Below are 19,281 nucleotides of genomic sequence, written 5' to 3'. Positions count from 1 at the left end.
GGGAAGAGGGAAATGCAAAATTATCTAAGTGGAAGAAACAGCAAAGCTGTAAGTGTAGGAAATCACTTAACATATTTGGTGAACTAAGAGTAGTTTGATAAGGAGTGAGAAGAAAAGGAATAATAAAAGGTGACTTTGGAGAACATGGTTTGCAGTATCATAAAGATTGTCTAGGCCATGAAATAGAGTTTGAATTTTATTCTGTAAGCATTGTGGAGCCACTACAAGTTTTTAAGAAGAACAGTAATTGATCCAATTTATATTTTAGAAAGATCAATCTGACAAGGCAGTGTGAAGAATGGGTTATGCAAGGACAAGATAAGATTTAGAGAGAACATTTATGAGGCTTTTGAAATACTTCAGATGAAAAATGACAAGAACCTGAAAATGAGGAGAACCTTATAGTTTTATCAGGGAGGATGAAAAAGAAGGAATAAATACCAAAGGCATTTAGAGCACAACACAGTCTACTTTGATGTCAACACACATGTCATGTTCACTAATTTTGCATGTTCACCTGTTCACTAATTTTAGGATTGCCTGGGAAGGAAATGGAAGGATGTTGTGCAAGAATCAAAGGAAAATAACTATGATGACAGTCATTTTTCTGGCTTGGCAATCACTGTTTCACTAGCCATTTTCAGGATGAAAAGAGCTCCTACTGATTGGTAATATGTACTGATTGCTACCATAAGCAGTCAACTCGGTTTCTAGTCTGTCCTACTCAGAATTAGAGGGGTCTATTGGAACTTCAGAATTTAGGGGAGCAGGTTAGTTTTAGTGTAACTGACAGAAATATTAAGAAACCCAGGAGATCTGAACAAAGAAGAAACATGGGGTTTTTTCTTCAATCCATAGTTTTAAAACTAGTATAGCAATGTTAATCTAGGTATTGCTGCTGAGAAATTAGGTTCCATCTCTGATGTGTTTTACCTTGTTTCATAATATACAACAAAGAGAGGTACAATTCTTCCTCCAGGTTGTGATTGTCAAGGGACTAAACTGTAGCCAGTGCATCCTGGTCATTTCCCGTTCTCCTGTCTTTCACTTGCACTGTTGAAAATGAAAGTAATGACATCATTCCATCTTTTTCAAAAAAAAGAAGAAGAAGAGCATTTATTAAAAACAACAAAAAATCACAGCAGACTAGCAATAGAATACCTATGCCCCATAGCTCCTCACATTTAATGGGTTATTTAACTGATTTTCCTTAGGAACTCCTGTGAGAAAGTAAAGAATAAGACATGTTTTGTTCACCCAGAGTCCCAGCTTTATTTTTGGAACATGGTTCAGCAAAGGATATCAACATCTTTGTTAATGCCAATAGAATAATACTTCAATTCTGATGACCCAGAAGAAAATTTCTACAAAATTTGATTTGTATGTCTAATAATAGAGATAAAAATTCCCGATGCCCTTAAACACTTTGACTTGAGCAGACATGCAGACTCTTTTCCATTTTGATAACAGATACGGAGGTTTCTTATTAGGCTCCACAAATACTATAGGTTGTGTCTGCAAATAAGGAGACCATTTTGGAAGGGATGGGGGAATGGTAGCTGGTAAGAGATCATGAAAGTAATAAGAGGGAGATAAAAAATAAAAATGTACACAGGGCAGCATAAATAAGGAAGAGATACCAAGAAGGTAGGGAGGCTGATTATGGTTTCAGGCTGATAAAAGAAAGAGGACCAAAATTCACATATCCTCTTAATAAGTTTCAAACAGTCAACCTCCCCTACCTTCACACTTGTTTTTGCTCAAAAACAATTTTCATAATTATAGATATTTGGTTCAACAGGGTGAAAAAGTAAAGGGTGCCAGTTCTGGGGCAAACATTCATGGCAAGAAATTGGTGCATGCCATTTAAAGGAAATGAGAAAACAAGAGGATTGGTTTAAGTTGTATATATTATTTTAGTTGTCTGTGAAATATTGGTGGAAATATCTGACAGAGAATGGTAGGTATTAAATTCTGAGGCTTAGTAGTCAGAAACAGAGGCTAAGAAGATCATAGAGAAATAATTTGACCAGAAAACAAGGAAAGAGTGAATTTCAACAATAACTGAGAACTGAACAGTTTGAACACCAAAAAGATACCTTCATCCCGGCATCAGTCCATTAGCCGGTAGCCAGCCTCTTCTACCACCACCCAACTCAGCTCCTTTTAGTTCTCCTTGTTGTTTTTCCCATACTCCAGGACACTTACTACTGCAATAAGTATGTATCCAAAACAATGACTATTTCTTACATGACTCTTAAATATCGACCTTTACTCAGACTCACTGATTCTGTCTTTCTAACAACAGTTGGTACCATTAACAATGGCTATAGACATTAGGAAATAGTTTCACATTCTGTTGGGCATCTGTGACTCATTTACTTTTATTGCAGAACCAGTCTTTATATTCTGATTCTAATTCTAATCATCTGCGTTTTCTTGAGGAGGTAGATTACAACCATGAGCTGAGATTTTTACCTGAGTTGTACTATACATCTTTGATAGAGCCTCTATCTTAATCTCACCGGCCAATCTGCTACATCTGGCCCAGAGGAATTTTTTCTACTTCCTATACTATTCTCTTATCTTAATGTGCACAACACCCTTTTTTCTTGATTTTTTTATCCTTTTTCTGGCCCTTTCTTCAGTCTCCTGTGCAAATTTATTTTCCTATTTCAGTCGTTAACTATCTGAGTTCCTCAAACTTTGATCCTAATTCCTCTTCCTTTGTCACTATTTCCTTATACTCTTTTCCCAGGTAATATCAAACAAGCAGAGGGCATAGTAGGACCAATGACTATGATTGGACCACTCCAATCTAGACTGATTACCTAGTCCACATAACTGCTATTAAACTCACATCACACTCATTGTTCCCAAGATCAAATCTATGATATTCACTTTCCTGACCTGGTCCTTTTCCAGAATCTCCTATCTCACTCAGTGACACCAGTGTCCATGAAATTATGCAAACCAGACATATTAGAATCTCTAAGTTATCTCTTTTCCACAAAACCCATATCCAACCTGTCCCTAAATCTGTCATTTTTACTCTTGTGTCTTGAATCCATCCTTTTTTTTTTTTTTTCCATTTTACTGCCATCAAAATTCCAAACCACAGTAGTGTCTCCCCTGGACTATTGCAACAGCCTTTAACTAGTTTTCTCTACCCATTCTGCCCTCCCCTAATCTATTGCCCACACCACAGTCAGAGTGATCTTTAAAAGGGCAAATATGATCATGTCATCACCACTGAAACCCTTCAAAAATCTACCATTGCTGCTAAGATTTAAAAGGAAAAAAAAAAAATCAACATGGCATACAAGGTCCTAATTCTCCAAACTCATTTTGCAGTATTCTCTCCCTCCCTCTCTGTACTCCAACCACATAGACTTTCTTTAAGTGTTTTAAACTGGTCACATGGCCTTTGTAGATACTGTCTTATACATATGCACAAAATGTTAAATCCATAGTCCCGCTTCCTCCCTGAACTCAAATTTGTCACTGCTCTTTCTGTAGTAGATCTCAACGCAAACAGCACTTTATCAGGCAAAATGTTTCCGAGCCGGCAGTCTAAGTTAGATTTCTTTGTTAGAAGCTCTCATAGCTCTATTCCTATTTGTTTTCAGAGCAGTGATAACTGTTCCATACATTAGTGTTATTTTTTACTTGTTGCTTGAATTGTAAGGTCTATGAAATTACAGGGCTAAATCTATCTTGTTTACTACTGTGTTTCTATTGTCTGATCGAAAATAGTGGGTCCCCACCTGCTTTTTTGTTGTCTCTGAAATCCATGCCTGAAGCTGTGGTTTGGGTGAGGTATGACGTAGGTACCATAATATCAGATAAGGCTTATATGGCTATATACCTATTATTTGTTAATTTATGGGATATATTTTAAGTAGCTACTATAGAAAGTGTTAAGTATTTGCTCCAAATATTTGCTGATGAATGAATGGATGATGAATTAATATAAGAATGAATAATATACAAGATGTTATAGGATCAAGATCCTACCATAAAGGAGATTCCAACATCACAGGCTATAATCAGAAGGCAATATATTGTTCTGGTTATGAGCACAGACTTGGGAATAGATTGCTTGGGTTCAAGTCCTGACTTTTACATTTAGTAGCTAAGTTAATTGCCTCTCTGGACCTCAATCTTCCCATGTGTATAATAGGAATGACATTAGTATTTTTCTCATAAATCATTGTAAGAATTAAATGATATAAATCCTTAGAACAGTGGGGTGTTTTTTTACACAAAGTAAGCAACGATTAAATATCAACTGTAATTATTAGTGACTATAACCTTGTATGGGTTGAATTGTGTCACCTTAAAATTTATACGTTGATGTCCTAACCCCCTCAGTATCTCAGAATATGACTGTACTTGGAAATAGAGATTTTAAAGAGGTAATTAAGGTAAAATGTGGTCACATGGTGTGGGTTTTAATCCAATATGACAAGTATTCTTATAAGAAGAGGAGATTAAGACACTGGCAGGCATAGAAAGACTATGTGAAGAAACAGGGAAACAATAGTCATCTATAAGCCAAGAAGAGAGGCTTCAGAAGAAATCAACATGGCTGAGACCTTGATCTAGGATTTCTAGCATCCAGAATTGTGAGGAAATAGATTTCTGTTTTTTAAGCCACCCAGCCTGTGCTGCTTTGTAAAGGCAGCCCTAAGAAACTCGTAAAAACCTCTTACACTGCTCTCTAGATTTTAGCATAATATTACTAACAGAACAACAAAGATATTCTAAGTTTCTTCCATCCCCTCTTCCAGGGATGTAAATTCTCTTTTTGGTTTATGGGTATAGACCTTGAAGATATTTGTCCATTGTAGACTTGTCCTCACTGAGGTAACCTTAATGGTACACCCTCAATTTTTATTGAAAATTATAAAAAGAGAATTTATGTTCCTTTAGATTTGCTTACATTTATCATGTGCCAGACGCCTGATATGCATTACTCATTCAAATCTAAGGTCTTTGGGTAAGCATCCCTATTTTATAATGAGTGAGACTGAGGTCGAATAAAAAAGAGAGTTAAATGTTTATTCTAGAGGTATAGAAATGTCAGAGCCAGAAGTCAGAGCCAAGTCCATGCTATTTTTACTGTAGAACAGTGGCTGGCATATCTTCTACATTTGCTGGAAAACAAATGTGGTTGTCCATTGCAAAATTGTGTATGATAGCCCATATTAAAATTTTCTCTAAAATTTAGTGCTAAAAGCTTTATTTCCCTAAGGAACTTCTTGCAGCTTCCTTTCTGAAATGAATAATATAATTTATCAATTTTCCTTCAAAATCCAATTTTAACTCAATCACAATATCTATATTAACTATACAGCAGCTCCTTTGCAATATTCACTAATATTTTTGAATATAATTGAGGCACAAATAACCAAGCATAAATGTGCACTTGTACGGACATGAAGAGAGTCAGCCTGTACCAGAGGTGCTGATATACACATGATATTTTCTAATGCTAGTCAAAATGTGGTGAGTGCAAAAAGAGAAGTTCAATGTACATATTCAGATACTTGTTGCAAGATTAGGAAAGAGTTTACATCCATCTTGGGACTTCAGGGAAACCTGCATGATAGTGAGGATATACATATAGAGAGGGGAGGAATGGAAATTTCATATGAAAATACATGATTTGATTGAAGTTGATTGAAGAACAAACATTTGGATGGAATGAGCAACAGCAGTAGCCTATGGAAACCATGTTTAATGTATGGATACATAGTATGAAAGTGAACTCAGAATACCAGCATTTTATCCATGTAGAAATGTGGAAATTGTGTGAACGTTTTAGAATACTAATAATGCAATTTTTAGATTCTTAAATTTTCATCATCATGTAAGTCTGCATAGGCGTTGAAGCTCTAGACAACTTGATATTGGCAGAGCTTCATTGTACATTTTGACCTAGTTCAAATATGTGTTGTTTTTCCCCCAGCAGTCTTTGGGCAATCAAATTAAAAAGGCAAAGTCTTGTGTTACTGGTGTCTGCAGAAATACATTCCAAAATAATGAATGAAGTATAGGATTCTCTATTTCTGTACCTGTACACAATTTACTTTAATCTTATCTTCATTAACATTAGCTCTAGAGAATGTGCCTAGAGTGGAAAAAAATAAACTGATTATTAATATGTGTCAGATGAATTAAATTGAGATGGCATATGTTAATTCATTTAAAATTCTTCAGTTTATACACATCTTTGGCTTGAAATTCAAGTGTTTTTCTACATAAAAGCAAGGATCTAATTAAATTTTATTGAACAGAATATTTCATTTCAAAAATGATCTTTATTTCTTCATTTTTCCTTCTTGTTAATATTGCAATTGATCCATAGGGTCTGATGTCACACATTAATTGTTGTGTGATATTTACTAAAGGGCTGGAGATATAATTATTCGCTAAATTTTTGTATATTTTTCTTGTAGAATAAAGGGACTGGAAACATGTTTTGAAGATGGCAATGTATATAGTAGCTTAATATCTATTGAGTAAAAACATTACTATTTAGAACTATGCAAACAAGAGAACTCTGAAGCACCACCATTCTGCTATCTTCTCATACAACTGGTCATTCAAATAATTATTTACATGTTGTATTTAGCACTCAAGTCAAAATGGAGCAAATGAGGTCTTATCAATTTCCACATGCATGTCACTGACTTGAAATGAATTCTACCTGGAAAGATGTCCTGATTCTGAATCTAAGGTGACATCTAACTACATAATTCATTTTTAGACCTTAAGACATAATTCTATACTTATCGCTCAGGATATTTAATTTCAACAGATAGCTATTCTTCTGATCTGCTAAATAACAGTACTTCATCATTCTTACAAGTCATTTTGCTAGGGGATAAGTATCTGTGGCTCACACTGTGCTGAATGCTGGGTGGATTCTTTGCCCACACATACACAGAGATACATTTATAAAATTTATACATAATATGTAAATAATTAGCCTGATTACATACATATACATATCTGTTTTACATCAAGTTATATTTACAATTATATTTAGATTATAATTAACCTGAAATAATTAATTAGCATGCATTTTAGATATTAGTTGACAATGCTAAGTTTGGATTGAGAATTCACTATTTATATCATTACTATGTTCACACAAAAAGACACAAAACCTGGGGGACCTGAGAGGCTCAGTTGGTTAAGCATCTGACTTTTGACTGCGGCTCAGGTCATGATCTCAGGGTTGTGAGATTGAGCCCCGTGTCAGGCTCTGCGCTGGGTGTGGAGCCTGCTTAAGATTCTCTCTCTCACTCTCAAAAAAAAAAAAACAAACCACAAAGCCTAAAATGATTAGTGGTTATTAATACATGATCCATAATACTATTTAGAATACTAAATTTCCTCCATTAGAGCCCAACCATAATATATCTTAATTTATTATAATGTAAGATTTCATAATTTATATACACTGAGGTAGTTTCAACTGTGCCTCTATCTCGATCAACAAACTGTTCTACGCCACTAGGCTTGAGTCCTGGGAGCTAAATTAAACACAAGATTTACATGTTAACAATCACATTCTCTCTATATTAATTTGAATATCTGGTGAGGACAGAGATAACAGAGTTACAATTTTTTCACTTGAGACATTAGTGACTGGAACTACTTTCTCTTTTATTTAATGGTCAAACTTTGTTATTTTGGAAGTTCTTTACAACCCTATTTATCGTATGAGTTGACTCATAAAAAAGATTCCAGTAAAAGGCCTGACACATAAGAGGTGCTCAATAAATGTTAATTAGCCAACTAGTGTCCTTAGATCATATCTTAATTCATCTTAGCATTTCCCCAGATTTGTTCATTATTATCCTTGCTCTGTTTCATAATATGATAAAAATCCAAAAGTACATTTCTTTATTTCTAAAATTTTCAAGAACTCCTTTTGTTCTTTGAAGTGATCTGTAGAGAAAAATAATTTACCATTATTAGTGACTCTGACAAAGAACCTGGAGCCTCTCTTCAGGGCTCATACCAGTCACAGAAGGAGACATGAAACAAATAGTGACAAGCAAAACATGACAGTATCCTCTGACCTGAAATGTCAATGAAGGTTTCTTACTTAGAAGTGTGAAGGGGAGTGATATTTATGCTCTTTCTCCAGAAAGACTAGGGAGGTAAAACAAACAAAAACAAACAAACAAACAAAAACCCCACCAACAATATAAACAAGCAAACAAACAAAACAAAACCATAGTAAGAACATGCAGAAAGCATGTTGCATTCCAGACAATGCAAGCACCATGACTCCCGTAGAGTCCAGGATGTGTGTCAGGGAGAGGTGGGATGAGGCTGGAGAGGCAGGCACATGTTAGCCCAGGGAGGGCTAGGGTACTATGTAAGGGAGATTTGACCTTACCCTCGAAGCAGCAGGAAAGCAGTGAAGGATTTTAAGGATGCAAATAACATGATCAGATGTGGCTTTTAGAAACCACTGTAGCTGCAGAAGCAGCATGGTGTTTTCATTTAATAAAACCCCTTCAAAGAGAAAAGGAGGGTGATTTAAGAGCTGTATCATTTGGGGTAAGGCATATGGTAGCTATCACTAATGCAGTGCATCAAGGTACTGCTCTTTACATAGGGTGGCGGTGGGGAGCCTTGGATTAGTGCACTATTGGCAACTATCTCCCCTCTCCATAAATAAAAAGATTACACGGAAAACAGTTATGTTAGACTAATACAATTTATTCCTGTGATGTCATCTCTCTGGGCTTCAGTAAGAATTGATTCTGTTCCAGGTGGAGATTAGAGTAGCAAGCTGGACTGATACGATCTAGAACACTCTACCACTTGAGGAAAAGAACATGGAATTAGAGGAAAGGTGATTATTTCTCCTGTTTGAGGAAAGAGGATAGGGGGTGAATGATCTGCCTATACCTGGCGGTGTTTAATATCTTTGCCTCTAAATATTTAGTGATTACCTATTACTTTTTCATATTACAAAATTTTTGTTGGAGTTAATTGCTTGAAAGAACAAAAAACTTCATGTTTTTAATGCATATCATAGAGGCAGAAGTATGATGTGAACAAATGTAAAGCAATATATGGAGAGGAAACAAACTATAAATACAGGAAAAAAAAGTATCAGAAGAATTGCCCACATTACTGAGGCCATCAAGAGGATTGGATTTAGTCATGCTGGTAGTTTAACATGCTCATATTTTCCTGAAATATGTGGATTAAAGTATGGAAAAACTTAAATCCCTTACGTTAGCATTCCTGTCCTATTCAGAGAAGTAAATTTATTTTTAACCTCATATTTTAGTGGTAAAACTGTTATAAGCCCCTACACTTACTAACTCATTTTATCTTCATTATAACCCTGTAATGTAGGTACTATTGTATTCTCATTTTACAGATAAGGAAACTAAGTAACTGATCACACTCACTCGTAAATTATGGAGCAATGTATAGGCCTAGAGAAAAATTTTTAACCATGGAAAATTTAAAGCAGACTAAAATGACAAGTGGGTCCTAGGAATCATTAATTGCCGCAGCTGAGTGCTTGCTGGGAGAAAGCCATTGTATTACACATAGCGGAAGTGTTACAAAGTGAGATCAAAATTTGGTTTGATGTAATGCACAGTAATGTGTCAAACATATCAGAAATATTATTTACCAGTGACCTAGTAAGAATGATTTTGACCCAAGTCATTATTTGAAGAGAAAATTAGAAGAGACTGTTTCCAGCCAAGTATTCTTTACTCCCTGGAGACCTTTCACGTGCCCACACCCTGACATATGGTGAACAATGTATTCTGGCAAAACTGACCTAAAAGTTTAAATAAGATTCACAACGCTATTCTTACTTGCAGATGCTTTTCAGCTACTGCATTGTGATTTAGAAAACTGTGACTCCAAGGAGAAGCATGGTCTTTAATTTAGTATTTTCTGTAATGTTAAGATCTACTGAAACTTGCTGATTCTTTTAAATAAAGTGAATCTTCAGTGCTTGACATTGTCCTGCATCATAAATTCCTAAGGAATGGAATGAGCTTCGATTGCTTTACCTTGTGAACTTGAAAGTATTGCCATTCAAAGTAGCCAAATCCTTGGGAGATATTTTATTACCATTAAGAAGTCTCCAGGAAATAGTACGTGACCATCATTTGTTCTTTCTTACACCACCCATGTGGAATATCTAGCGACCTGAGATTTTATTCTCAGATTTTTCATTCACTGCTTATATGAAGCAACTTTCTTAAGAAGATAGAAAATTAAAACCTACTCTAAAACTTTCCACTTATTTCTTTGCTCTTTATGATCATTCTTACATTAAAAGATTAACATATTAAAATAAATTTTAATAATGTTATTTAAAGAAAGTGAGTAAATGTTGCTGAGGTAAAGATGAAAGGGGTTGGGAAGGAAAGTTGAAGATGACTCCGTGCTTTTTGGTTTGAATAACTAGGTGACAGTGGTGTCATTAAGACAAAGAGGAAATCTAGAAGGAAGAGCCCATTTTGGGGGTGTGGGGGGCAGTGGGGCAGAAAGACAGTAAGGTAACCAGTGAAGCGCTGAGTGTATCCTCTGAGAGACAGTCCTGGGAGGGCTAAGACCCCGGCTCTGGAACCATGTTGCTTTCATCGAGATCTTGCCTCCCACATTTTAAAAATGTGTGTGCTGTCATAAAAGTTACCAAGCCTCCCTGTGTTTCAGTTGTATCCCCTATAAAATGGAGATAGTAATTATGCCTGCCAGAGTTATTGTCAGGACTACATGAGTGAATTCACTTAAAGTATTTAAGGACTCTGGCACAGACCAAGCACCCAAGAACATTGAGCGGACATTGAAAACCATTTCTAAATCTGGATTTAGAAGAAAAGAGACGGTCAAGATGGAAGATAGAACCCACAACTGCAGCCACGATACAGGCTGGAAATTTGCCTGAGGAGACAGTGGCCCTTATGACAAGATTTGGCTTCAAACGTCACTTTCAGGAGTTACTTTATACTTTTATTTTTTAGTGACTTTTTTTTTTAATCAAACTGTGTAGCTACACAGGAAAGGATGGAAATAGGTTGCCTACAAAAGTTTCAGAAGGAAAAGGAAAAGTGGCTAGAAACTTTTTGGAGGAAACAAAAGGAAAATCATGTGATTGCATCCTTCAGATGAGTAAGCAGAGCCCCCTGGCTTGTCGGTGGGAATGACAGCTTTTCAACCTTCAAGAGTGCAGGGGTGTTGGAACACAGAGTCAAGCAGAGGGGCATTGGGTGGGGGGAGGGGAGGAGGCAGGAATGAACAGGCTGTAGCGTTAGTAGAGTTAATGCCTATGATGTAAACACAGCTGCAGAGGGGTTGATATCACCTGAAGCTACAAATCTCTGGAGCAGGGCAAAAACCCATGATGATTTTTGATTTAAGTCAGGAGAAGGTGTTCTATTCAAATCTGGAGCAAGAAAAGAGGATTCGATTAAATATGCAGATGCCTGCCTTGCAGCTAGCTAGATCCTCCTGGTCTTCAGTCATCAATTTGAGTGTCTAAACTCTGCATGTTCTTTCCTGGATTTTGCATATGGAAGGTAGTTAATACATGTTGGGAAATTACTCCCCTTATCTGGATCCTAGAGATAGCCTCCAACTTTTGTCAGCCTCTCTTTTGTCCTTCCTTCAAACCACTGCCATTTCTTTTTCTGTAACACAGATCTGATCTTGCCACTTCCCTATGTGACAACTAACAGTTGCACTTCATTTCTGGGCTCTTGGAGGTCTTTGAAATTCCCTGAAATTTTATGTCAAATTGTGTGGGTGTAGGCTTTTTCTGGGTCCCTAGCTTCATCAAATTGCTTAGTAGAGCAAATATGTCTTTATATTCTGTTCCAGTCACACATCTAGCCTTATCTGCAGCATTGACCACATGACCTATACTACACACATTATAGATGAGAGGTTTTCAAATGTTAATGTGCTTAAGCGTCACACGGTTGTGGTGGGGCAGGCAGTGGGGGTGGGGTGTGAGTGCTGTTAAAATTCTGATTCAATTAGGTCTGGAGTGTGGCTGAAGGTTTCTCATTTCTGACAAGCTCCCAAGTGATAATGATGATTCTGGTTCATGGAACACATGTGGAGCAAGCTATATTGTTCCTTGTGCCACATACCAAAAAAACACATCTCACACACACACACACACACACACACGTTTGCATTCACATCTTTCTTCCTAAGGGACTATCACCTATACAAAGCACAAAACCCGTGCATATACTTTTAACTTTACACAAGCTATTTCCTTTTTGTCGGCTAACAATCTTCTTTCTTATCAACTGATAAACTCCTGCCCCCTACATTCTTTGCACAAGGTCACATGAATAATAGAACACTGAATCATAAGGGATTCTAAGGCAGATACTGACTTGTTCTGTGTTTATCCTTATTACCTAAGAATTTTTTGTTTAATAACAGGTACTAGCCACCTACTGCAGTCTTCCAATCTAGTTGGAGAGACAGTTACTTGTCATAGTTACTGTGACGATTAGAAACAGTCCCTTAGGAGCTCTTAACATTTTATTCCTAAGATAATAGTTTTACATAAGTAAAATAGAATAAAATGCATAGAACTGAATGTTTCTGCATTTATAGACACCAAATTAAAAACCCCTAGGACTTACTGAGAAGAGGGAGAAAGGAATGGGAATAAATACAGTCCACATAGATTCCCAGGAGGGTCGTGGTGCAAGCACAAGCAATCCGCACTTATGCACAGAAAGAGAAGGAAGAGAGTATGGACAAAAGATCAAACACGGTAATGAGAATTGACCACAGTCCAAATATGTGTGTAGGGTGAGGAGTGATGAGTATAGGGAGACTAGCCAGACCAGAATGGAGATGAAGTCAATCCTGGAGTTATCCATTGGGAAAATGGATGAGCTCAGAAATGAGGGAGCCTGACTGTAAAGATTTAGTCACTGAGTGTGCCAGAGAGAGCAAGGCGTTTAGGTTTCTGAGCAACAAAAGTGCCACAATAAAAATGTACTTAAGAAAAACTAATAGGAGTAAAACAAAATTTGAATAGCCTAACTGGTTATCTGATTCCAATATGGCATGATTTGCTCACAAAAATTGTTGTTTCAATATATGTCATGAAACATTTTAAAAAGAAAACATTCTATGTGACATTTTGATTTACCTTCCTGTTATGATACCAAATGACCTAGCCACCATTAGTCAAAAATTGTTATTTAAAAAGAAATAAACAGAAATTAGGTCCTTATTATGCCTCTCATGTATAGAAAAATGTTCCTAATTTTAAAACATATCAGGGAAGGGTAGGAATTGTAGTGAATTTAGGACATGGAAGCAATTCTATACTCGGTACTTAAGGAGTCACAGATTGTTTTTAAAAGTTCACAAAATAAGGAGTGGTTTAACTAAAAGATGATTTAACAGTTTCAGGTTGATGTATGATTATTCATTCACATTCCTGGTACATTTAACACATAAGGGATATGATACCATTCCCATTGAACAAAATCTTATAATATGAGATAAATATTCACAAAAAGAGCAATGTATATTCCCTACACTATCCTCCTGTTTGTGTCTTTAAAAAAAGTTTGTAGAATAAATTTAACAGTCATGCTGAAACAAGAAGGCATCAAAAAAGTCAGGAAAGGAAAGACAAAATTGAAAAATAGTTGGAACTTATATTGACTCACTTTTACGTCAGTGTGAACACTTCATCCTGACTGGGAGCTCCAAGCCCCTTTTTGTATGTTTCTTGGTTCTCATCAAAATGGAGCCAGAATACTTAGTAACTGGAAATTAGACATCCAATTTTAAAAATAAAATTATGTTGTTTCTACAGTATATATATTTTATTTAACTTTTGGCTCAAAATCTCACCCATTTTTTGCCTGCCATATACAATTATAAATCCTCTCACTATTAATTTCATCATTATCATTGATATCTTTTAAATGTGTATTATGATATTAAACAGTGTGAGCACATAAGAATATCATTTTATTCCTTAAGCTATATGCATTTCTTATTAAATTATGAATATGGAATACTAATAATTTGATAAGTGCAAATTTCATTACCACTAAAGATGCATCAATATTCATATGTTTGACAAGCATTGAAAATCCAAATCTTTAAATGAAAAATGTGGATAAGAAAACCCTGCCTTCTCCAAGTAAAAGTTGGGTCATGAGTATGTTTACATAAAGTGTTTCTCAGTGGTTGAAGTTGCATTTTTCAATGCATGTATTTCTTGAAGTTATAGAATCGTATACATGTGGAGTTGGGTGATGAATGAGAGCTCCTGATTTCATAGATGAGGCAACCAAAGTCTCAAGAGAAGTCACAAGCTCTTACCACGAGCTATTCTCTAATGTGGAACAGCAAAGGACCGAGAGAGCCTGGTTTCCTATTCCAGGGTTTTTTTGTTTTGTTTGTTTTGTTTGTTTGTTTTTCCCCTCTTCTCTGCTGACATAGACTTATGTTAATAAGAATATTCAGGTCCTTAGGCTACTGTTCATTATTACCCCTGTGATGCTGTAATATTTTTGCCTCAACAAAGACTTGTCTAGCAACCTAAGTTCTTGAATTGCATTGTACCTTTACTTCTTCCATCTGAAAAATGATGAAAATGCCTTTCCCACAAACAAATGTGAAGATAGATAATGAGATATAGGATTACTACATGTATATAGTTTAAGGAAAATAGTCAGAAAGATCCCTAGGTTTGGTGGGGTTGGAGCCCAATAAACTGAAGATTGCCTTCTGCACTGGTGTTTGCCAATTGTAGACTCAGGACAAGTTTCTTACCTGTTTCCTTGTCTGCTTACAATGCCTGGCACCTTATGAACACTCAATAAAGATGTGCTTTAGGCTGATGACAAGTAGCTGCCTTAAAAATTATTCAGGTGTCTGATTCTTAGAATCTCAAACATCTATATGATTTACTGACTGGAAAAATCCTCACAAATGATTTTACTCTTTCAGAAACACTAAACATAATCATAAATTAGTGCATGGTGGAGTAATAGGTACTCTGGTGATTAAAGAAAGATATTGAAGGAAAGTGTTATTGCTATCATATTTTTATTTAATTAACATATGATTAAGTGCAGTTCTACTTGCACCACAAACCTCACCTTGAACAAATCTTCCAAACCCTTGATAAATCTGTTTAATTTTTATTTTTATTTTTATTTTTTTTAAAGATTTTTATTTATTTATTTATTTATTTATTAGAGAGCGAGCGAGAGAGAAACAGCATGAGAGAGGAGAGGGTCAGAGGGAGAAGCAGGCTCCCCGCTGAGCCGGGAGCCCGATGTGGGACTCGATCCCAGGACCCTGGGATCATGACCTGAGCCAAAGGCAGTCGCTTAACCAACTGAGCCACCCAGGCGCCCAATCTGTTTAATTTTTAAATTCAACCTTTAAATCCTAATAATTCTGATAAATGTAGACTAGTTATATGTTTTAAATTACTTAAGATGCATTATGAGCTAGTGAAATAATTCTTATAAGATTAAATTTTATGCCCAAAATAACTTTCTATTTACATAAATTATAACAATGTAAATGATATCTTAATGTATTTAAAGTAATGATTACCAAATGATCCCTTATAGATGTAATTATACAAAAGAGCTTAATCTGACCCCTTTTTTGGTATATCTTCCAAACACTCCTTTGTGGAATTTTTTTTTCCTTTGTGGAATTTTAAAAGAAAATAAATGGTGTAATTAACACTTGCTCTATTTTATAGCTAGAAAAATTAACATTTTGGAAACATATTAATAAAAATTCACCTACCCGAAAATGCCGTGCTTTCTCTTTGGTCATATTGTGACAGATTACTTGAAGATTCTTTATCCTTCCCCTCCCCTATGAAAATAACTGGAACGGATTTTGAGACCTAATAATGGAACATACTATTAACATTCCAAAAACATTTTTTCAGAATAATGCAAATGGAACTGAAATTTCAGAGTCTCATTTTGAGACATCATTAGGCATCATTAACCACCATAAGAAATGTATTATATCTAGCAAAGCAATTTAACGACTAATTCAAGCTATACCATACACCATAGAAGAGCTAATTTTTGCCAAATTTTACACAATGGAAAATTTTGTGCCATTTCTTTACATCTGCAAGCCTGTTTTGCCCGAAGAATATTGAAGAGGAGGGAACAGTAGTAATTGCCAATTTGTAGCACTATGTTGTTCGGTGATTACACTACTGTGCTTTTTTCCCTCCTGATCCTCCTTGGTTTGTGGGCAGGGGCAAGGATGGCAGCAAATTGGTGTATATATAACTTCTTTATGGGCACAAAACCCTTCTACTTAGGCCAGGAACACACTTATTAGTTATGCAAGAGTCAATGACAGGAGTTATAATAAAAACGTCAAATTTATTGTTTCTTATGGATATTATGTTTTTGTTTTAGATTATGAGAAAAAGAAATCTTGTTTCAATGTAGGCCTATAGATTTAAAAAGTTTTTATTTATTTATTTAAAGATTTTACTTATTTATTTGAGAGAGAGAGAGATAGAGAGCACAAGTGGGGAGGAGCAACAGAGGGAGAAGGAGAAGCAGACTCCCCACTGAGCAGGTGATGCTTGGCTCAATCCCAGGACCCCGGGATCATGACCTGAGCCAAAGGCAGACATTTAACCAGCTGAGCCACCCAGGTGCCCATAAACAGTTTAAATATATTTGACCCCTAACAGCAGATATCAAAATATTAGTAAGTAAACACTTTCTCTGGTTTTAAAAATTGAGCCTCAAATCACTAACAAATTAGATTTAATAAATTATGTGTTGATTTAACACAGAGGCAGGTAACCACACAGTGTAGGAATTGACTTCAAGTCACAGCCTCATTACTTACTAGTTGGGTGAACACAGGCAAGCTTCTTAACTTCTGTAAACCTTGGCGGACTCGATTTTAAAATACTGTTACTAAAAATAACCACCTGATACAATTATTACTATTAGATTAGTGTTCATTTGAGGCATTAGTACAATGTTGATCACAAAGTAACAACTTAGTTATTAATAATTTTATTACATCATCATCATTATTATATTGCTATTATTATTTTAAAGGGGAAGCGTTTTGCTTTTCTTTTCCAAAAAAGTTCTAAATATGTATTAGTGAAGCATTAGGTTACTGGGCACCAGTTCATTTCATTTAACCATTAAAGTTTCTCTTGGACTATTATATTATTTTTATCTACAGTGGGACGTCTCACCACATCTTAACCCTTGATTATTACAATAGTTATTTATTGGTTCTTTAGTTTCACTGACAATCCCCTTACCTCTGTACAACTATCAAAATTATCTCTTTAAAGAAAAATAAGGCATGATTTTTAAACTCATTTTATTCAGCTTTTACCTGCTAAGTACATCTATAAGCCCTGGAAAAAATGCAAAAGGAAGCCAAAGGATAACTATAAAAATGGGAAAGAAGTCAAAGTGGTTAGGAACCTCAGGAGGAGAGAAACAGGATAGGGCAATGACTGGGCATCTTACTACCCTCTACCCAACAGAAGAAAATAACAGAGGCCAGCATTTCTCAGAGCCCAAACTAGCAACACAAAGTGGTCCAGGCAGTCCCATTCTCTCTTGGATCAAACAAGAATCCTGCCAACAAAACCAGGTAAGCCCACCACCACCGTCAAGGGGAATTGATCTGGAGCCATGCTAGTAATGAACAACCAGGGTCAGTGCTCTCCTTTTCCATGAGATGGAGATTACCCTCCCATACGGAGTGACACCAAGTGGTCAGGCATTCTACCACAACAAGCTGCCTGGCCTGGGATGTGATTTTGGTCCTTATAGGCCAGAGACTCCTTTGCCCGCCTAGATGCACCACGTGACCCAGCAAGAGGAAACTCCTTTTGCCACACCAGGAAAGGACAGCCAGGGGTCTCAGTCTCACCAAATAAACTAAGCAGACCAAACTAATAAGATAAAACCTCTGAAAATTAAACTACCTTTGGAATCACAATCAGCAAAATAGCATGGACCTGCAGGCTAAACCTGAACAGGAAGACAGCATACTATAATAAAATGTTTAAATAGGACCTAAAATCCCCTAACATTATATCCAAAATGTCCAGGATACAATAGAAAACAACTCATCATCACAAGAACCAGGAATATTTTAACTTGAATCAGAAAAGACAATCAAATAGTGCCAACACAAATTAATCAGATGTTGGAATTGTATGACAAGGGTTTTAATGCAGTCATATTAAAAATTCTTCTAGATGCCTTTACAAATATTCTTGAAACAAACAAACAAAAAATAGAAAACCTCAGCAAAGACCTAGAAGTAATAAAAAGATCTAAATGTAAATAACATAACTGAAAGATCCAATAATGAAAATGAAAACTTGCTGGATGGGTCAACAGCAGAGTAGAGATAACAGAGGGCAGAATCAGTGAGTTTGAAGACAATTGACAGACTTTGCCTACTCTGTACAACAGGGAGAAAATAGAGTAGAAGAAAGAAAGAAATGACAGAAAGAGAGAAGGAGAAAAGGAGCCTTAGGGACCTGAGGGGAAATAATAAAAGATTCATCATTTGTATCATTGTAATCCTAAAAGGTTACAAGACATTGGGGCTGAAAGAGCATTTAAAGAAATAATGGCTGAAATGTCCCAAATTTGGTGAAAGATATAAGCCTATGAATTCAAGAAGCTGAGTAAACCCTAAGTAGGATTAACCCTAAAAACATCCCTGTTACAGCACATCATAATTAAACTTGTAATATCTAAAGGCAAAGAAAAAATCTTGAAATCAGTCAGAGGGAAATGATAGATTATCTAGAGTGGAAGATCAACTCAAATGGTGGTAAGTTTTTTGTCTCAAACCATGGAGGCCGGGACAAAGTCGGACATCATTTTCAAGTGCTGACAGGAAAGAACTGTCAACTGTGAATTCTACATCTGGTGAAACTATACTTCAGGATGAAGAGAAATAAAGACTTTCTCAGATATTGGGAAAGGAAAAGAATCTTTGCTAACAGACCTACTCTTAATTGGTTATTGGAAGTCCATCAAACAGAAGGAAAATTATAAAGGAAGGAATTTCTGAACATCAAGGGGGAAGAGAGAACAGAAGAAAAGCAGAAATATGGGTACATACAACTGATTGTACTTTTCTTGAGTTTTATGAATCGTATTTGATGATTGAAACAAAAATTAAAATACTACCTAATACTCAAGAAAATGATGTTTAAAAGTA

Source organism: Phoca vitulina, unplaced genomic scaffold, assembly GCF_004348235.1.
Source record: "Phoca vitulina isolate PV1807 unplaced genomic scaffold, GSC_HSeal_1.0 scaffold11, whole genome shotgun sequence".
Lineage (NCBI taxonomy): Eukaryota > Metazoa > Chordata > Mammalia > Carnivora > Phocidae > Phoca > Phoca vitulina.
The sequence above is the reverse complement of the archived record's forward strand: the minus strand, read 5'-3'. Positions refer to the sequence as shown.